We start from the raw sequence: 6,805 nt of genomic DNA, 5'->3' as shown, positions 1-6,805 counted from the left end.
GAGGGAGCTCTTCTTAATATTTTGACACCAAAATCATGTCGATACACCTTACCGACTGCGAGTAAAGCCACCCACGCTTTAACTTGACAGACTGTAGTCTTAGGGGTAGGTTCAGGTGAGTTGCTCAACAAATTAGTGTTGGTCTTTGCTAATTAGTTAGTTATTTTGGCAGAATCTACCAGATAACTTCAGATGAAACAGAGCATGCTAGTAAACTGCTTCGAAGAAAAAGATCTTAAAACTAAAGATTCAAAAACAAAGATTTTACTTTGCCATAGAAGCCCCAATACATAGTCTTTGGGAAATTAAATTGGTGGAGGGGGGGGGGTAGAAATTGTATAATTGTATTGTTACTAGAGAGTATTCTTTGAGTGTACTGGTGTATTTAGGACAAACATCATATTTTACTGCATAACGCTTATAATTTACACTTAAGCTGAAACTGTTAGTTCATGTTTCCAACAGCTGCATTTTCTCGTTTAAATACTCTTCCTCCGAGATGCCGTAAACTTTAAGTTCAAAATTTCAATCCATCATGGTTAACCCAGAAGAAATCTTAACATTAGCAGTCTGTCTAACCTAAACTCTGAGTTTATTGTTTCATCTCAGTTTCCTGTTTACTCATCTCACTAAAATGTGCCCAGTTGAAAAGTAACTACCAAACCGACAATCATACTTCTCTCTTTACACTTGTAGAATAAACGCTGCTGTTGTTTCATAAAAATGATGTTTCTCTCATTCTATTGGCCATTATCAACTCTAAAAACTACAAGTGAAAATTACCCAATAAATAATCTCAAAACCAACATGTTTACTTACTATTATACACTATTTAACGAATAACAAAGACAAATGTAGCTGTTGGCAAAACCAAACAAATCCTATGTAAGGCTGAACCAAGATCAGTTCTGGCAGCTAATCAACTTTTTCATTCGATTATTTCAGTAATATTGTTATACGGCTCCGAAAGACGGTCGATTCATTATTCTGATGAATCAAAGTGGTACATATGAAATTCACACTGGAAATCAATCTTGTATCTACCCCGGAATATTCCAAATTATGTATATGGTAGAGCTTGAATTGAGTAGATCTAAGCTGCAATGCAACCGTATAGTAAGAGCCTTGCCTTTTTGGGTGAGAATATTAGAAATATCATACAAAAGAATTGCTACAAAATGCTACAATAAGTTAAGGCAACTATGAGCGCTACAATCCAGACTCGATAATATAAAGTTCAATTGGATTTCTCAGCTGGAGCTAATTCTCAATGAATTTTGATTCAAACGGATAGGCTTGAAGTTCGAGACGGCTCACCCAGACAGGTTCATGCTAACTTTTTTTTTCATTTTTAACAATTACTTTTTCACATTTTTTTCATTTCAATGTAGGATAATTAATATGAAACACATTTTCACTTCTGGTTTTTACAATTTTGGTCAAATCCGACCAAACGTGCCCCGGAAATCGTGTTAATGCACATATACGGTCCATTCTGATATAAAATTAATAAAATGTTACATATTTTAATATGACATTGTTAAAGGTATTGTCTAAAGGAAATAAAATAAAAAATCAAATTAAAAATCGTATGTTAAATACACGTTCGGTTAAATAGATTTGTTCAAGCGCTTTTTTTAATAGTAATTAACAAAATGTTTTGATTTAAAACTGAGTTAAAATTCGATATAAGCAATAATTTTTCCTTCCACTCAGAATCGATATTTCTTGATTTTATTATTGCTTATTGCTTATCAGAATAGAGCAATATTTTAGTATAAGACATTTATTATCCTTATTCAGCGTATACATGCCTCAAGAGCGAGTTGCTGTTTTTGTCGAAAATTGAAGAATAGATTTCTAATTTCTAGGAAAAGCTGAGTTTTAAAACCTTGTATAATTGTAACTTAAAAATTCATGAACAATTTACTCTGAATTTACTAACTTTAAGGTATCATCTTTTTCACCCGCATTCAGAATCTCAATATTTGAAGAGTAAATTTTAACTTCTATTGAAACTGCCGATTTTATATTTTTATCACAATCCGCAGCCATGCCTGTCACAATTTGTGGTTAGTGCCACTTAGAGAATGTCAACTGACACCTATTTCTTCAGGTTGTGATTTCGATTTTACAGAATGATTATTGTCTGTCCTGCAACATTCTGGTTTTAATTGTTATTTAGTTCTGTACTGATACCTTTTAAATATTGTTTATTGGAAAGAAACTGTAAGATGCTTTTTGAAGCCTATAATTGTCTAAAATTATTTCACCTTTAATTAATGTAATAATAAATGTTGCTAATTCTGTAGGAACTGTAGAACGCTTTTTTAATTTTCTTAATAAAAGTATGTATATTATCAAAAATATGGTAACATTATCAATAAATTCTATAAAACATTTCCCGAAATTTTTATATTTATGAGGATTTCGTTTAAAATTATTATATTTATGCTAGTCCCCAGCTGAAAATTCATGTACAAGGACCTCGGAGGCTGCTGTGCATGATCCTGTACACGAAACTGCACCGGTGATCTTGACGGTTCCTTTTTTTCTGAGCGAATCTGTACAGGTACACAATCCAAAAAAGGAACCTTTATCTCCTTAATCTCCTACGCTGGAAAATGAAGATCACTTGAAATGATGATGTGAACCTTTTTCGGTGATCTACTGAAGAGCTTCCTGCTTATGTTCCTTTATGGGAACATATGCATATTCTTATCTAATTTTACCCCGAAACAGGGGTTTTTGTACAGAAACTAGTACGTGAAAATTTACTTATTCCTCTATGGTTTTAAATAAAATCACAGGTATCCTCAGTTTGAGGATAGAGGCTATAAAAAACAATGTTCTTACAAATATATTCTTTTTTTCTTAGTTTTTAACAGAATTCTGCTCTAAAATCCTATAAATTGGCGTGAAAAAGTAGATCAAGCATCTGAGGTGCATTTACAACAAACTTGCAATTTCACTTTGAGAACAACAAAAAATATGAATAGCCTAGTTGTTTTGTTAAACACATATCGTCGATGTGCCTAATTAACCTCTAATCATTACTGTTGGATCTCCGAGGCCCGAGCGAATTTTTTTAATTTCAATTTCGATAGGAAGCCATGGATTTCTGGGGCGGAAGGGTGTGTAGAAATTTAGTCTAGGACGAGGACTGTAAGTACGCGAAAGGAAAATCCTAGTGGCTCATTAGTTTCCGTAAAAATAGGAAGTACAGACTACAGCCGTGCGTGCCAGACCTAGCGTTAGTAGTTATGTTGCACCTACGAAGATAAGTAAATTGACAAAAAAATATTTCTCCACGATGTTTTATAGTTTCATGCTAATTTTTTATTGCATATTTTTTTCAAGCGAATATTTGACAATTATTTTTGACCAAAACATTAAGTGTCGTGTGTGAATATACATACACATTTGTTTCATAACGTCAACAATATACTTTCATTGAATACCAACCTACTTTTAAACAAAATTTAGTGAAAAGTAAAATAAATATTCGTAGTTAATCTACCGGAACATTTCTTAATGTGTAATTTTTGGTTTGCATTTTGAAAAAGGAAGTATAGACCACAGCAGTGCGTTCCAGACCCGGCAGAAGTGTTTACATTGCATGGACAACATAAATATTAGTGGTACAGCAATTACAGCATCTGTTGCCCCTAATCCAAAGACCTTAGAATTGGACAAAAGGGTCAGGTGCAAGTCTACTGATTAAGGGCATGTGATACTTAGAAAATTGTCGATTTTACCTGTTTTAGGTTCCCCCGGCTTTTTTTCTAGAATAATAAATATTTTCTCTTAAAAATTTGGAAAATGATACCGAACATGCTAATGGACGTCCCCACGCACTATTTTTGTGTTTTTTTCAAACCTATTTTGATATTACTAACAACGTGTGTGTATATTTCGAGGTTATGTGCGTTACAATTCTTCCGAGCGTTACTTCCAAACTACACAATATTTTTGACCGAAAACTTTGGACTTACAAATAAACATAGCAACTAATCCTCCGGAACTAACCTCGTTTGCAGGAAATCAAAAATGTTAATTTCATAAATAATTTCCAAATTATCCGAAAGGCAGAGATGAAAAACGACGTAACCTCGAAATAATGCATTTGCATACAATTTTTTTGTTATTATCCCTCAAAAAACAGTCCAGGGACGTCAGTTATGATATTTTATAGCATCTCCAAATTCAGTTTTTGAAAATGTTCATTTTTGTGGACGACGAAGTATCATATGCCCTTAATGACAGAAAACCGCAAATGACATACCCTAAGTGCAGGCATCCGCGTTGCGATGAGGACAAATCGCTGCTATGTGCTTTCTGTGCTCCATTACCTGCAGAACTTTAATCATTTTTATTTAACCTAAATTTTTTTGCTTCGATCATTAATAATTATATAATTGTATGTATACTTTAACAATAAAAACAGCTTTCGCATGAAAGAGAACTTTTTTTTATATACTTTGCCCCAAAACTTTAAACTTGCTCTGATTATCTGGATCCCTTGCAGTTTTCTAATTCACAATTTTTTTTAAGTAAAGGAATCTTTTTTTCATAGTTTAAAATTTATAATTTAAGACAGTAACAATGATTCTCTCCAATATTGAATTTAAATATTAGATCAACCTTTTTGTTGTAAAATCGATTTTTCGCATTTCTTGCTTTCGTTTGTTGTTTATATTTTTATTAAAATTTTACAAAAAAAATATATGTGAACAGGCATTAATTCTCAAAAGAATAATAATTAAATAAAAAAAACGACTTAAAAAAATATTGATTTGTTCAAAAGATAGACACACGAGTGCGTGAGAGACCCAAGAGTAGTGATTACAGATGAGGATCGAAGCCGCAGTGATTAAGGGTTACCTAACTAATTACCACAACTTTACTGTCGCAGAAATAAACTACTTGCTTTGGCTTGGAAAATCTTAGAAATTTCAGGCCCTTTTTTGTCCACAATTATTTAAGCTTATGAAATTGCGCTAAAAATTAATTACTTTCAACTAAAATTAACGATCACTAGACTACATTAATTAATTTTTACATATCAACATAACAAAAAAACTGTAGTATATTTAAATCCTGCATGCAAGGACTCTGTAGTTCGTTACGATTCTTACACACATTGCATCTGTACTTTTAATATAATAGAGAAAATGTAAATTTTAGATAAGAATGGAATTATTAATTACACTAGTCACTTATTCATCCGGTAATGTTAATGCAGCTTTTTTCTTTAAAAAATTAATCAAATAGAGGATTCAGAGAAATATTGAAATTCAAGAATCAGAATTAAGCCCCTAAATACCCACAATTTGTAAGCAATTGCTGATTAATCAGTGTAGAGTATAAAGATATTCGAAATTAATTATTGCATCGGACCATCTAGATTTTTACAAATTAAACGTGCTAATTAAATCATTAGACGGCATATAAAAGTCATGCAGTTTTTTAAACTGGTGCTATAAAATCTGCCCTTTTTGGGGGCAGACTTTTACCCCGCGTGGCTAGCCAGTTTGAACGCGCCTGGGGCGAGCGATTGTCGGTTGTCGCGTTTCGCGCTCCGTGATGTATTTACCTCGCGTTACGCATTCAGTCTTTGAGTTTCCCCCATATTTGTGTGCAGGCCTTTTAAAATCAAAGGTAAAAAATCGGCAAATGTAAGTTGGTGATTGTGAATTCTCTTTTCTTAAAAATCCTTCGGCTTTAAATCGATTTTGTCCAAAAGTTGAACTTTTCTACACTATGTGCAACACTATTATATCAAATGTATATTATATTTATTTCTGCCCCTCAGGCTGTTATTGCTTATTCACATATTGCAAAATAATTTTAAAAATTTATTTCTAATGATTACTTTAATATTTTCTCCTTTTTTTGCACTAATTTTCATTCTCAGCTACCATGAAAAGTGTATCATTTTAATGAATTGATATTATTAGAATTCATAATATGTATTGGTACTGAAACATACGTATTTTAATTATCTTGTTTCTAAAATTTTTAAAAAAATGCGCATAATAAAAAAATATATCTGCCCGCTTCGCGGGCATATTCTCATCGCGCGCTACGCGCGCGGCTCGCTCCGCTCGCAAGTTTGAGCGCGCCTAGGAGCATTTGGAATGCTTGAAAAAAACTTTATCAAAAAGATCTCTTTTAGATGGCAGTATTTATATGCGTCTTTATATTCTGAATTGTCTACTTAATTAAGTATAGTCAAAGATTAAGTTTCTCAAAGCTCTGTAGGCTTTGACGTACACATTCTCATCGTGACACTCGCGCTGCGCGCTCGATTTCCGACAGACATTTGTAAACAGGTTTTGTTGGATTTTTTTCTCGTAACTTTCGTCGTTTTTCCACAAATTTTTTCTTATTTTATTTTTTTTTCAACGATATTTTTCACGAATAAAACAAAAAGTACGCGTCCTATCAAGAAGTGATTCTTAACGAAATTGTAAATCTTCTTTGGGATAACCATTTTTTTTAATTCATCTTTTTTCGTATCCTATATAGTTTGTCCAAAAAATGGAATTTTTTATTTTCCATTATTTTTTGTGCAATAAAAATTTGAATTTTCGATTTGTGAAGAAAGTCCAAAAATTGGTTATGGTAATCTTCTTTCTTCATAATGTGTCCCCTAAGGGTTTACATGACTTCCATTCCTTACAATCTTTCCGTTTAAATCTACGAGGGTAGTTCAATAAGTCCTTAGAATGACCAACATATGGCGCGCGAATCGCTCCAAATCATCTGTTTTCAGTCAGCAACACTCCCGACTAGATATATG

The sequence above is a fragment of the Belonocnema kinseyi genome, chromosome 8 (assembly GCF_010883055.1).
Source record: "Belonocnema kinseyi isolate 2016_QV_RU_SX_M_011 chromosome 8, B_treatae_v1, whole genome shotgun sequence".
NCBI classification, from domain to species: Eukaryota; Metazoa; Arthropoda; class Insecta; order Hymenoptera; family Cynipidae; genus Belonocnema; species Belonocnema kinseyi.
The sequence above is the reverse complement of the archived record's forward strand: the minus strand, read 5'-3'. Positions refer to the sequence as shown.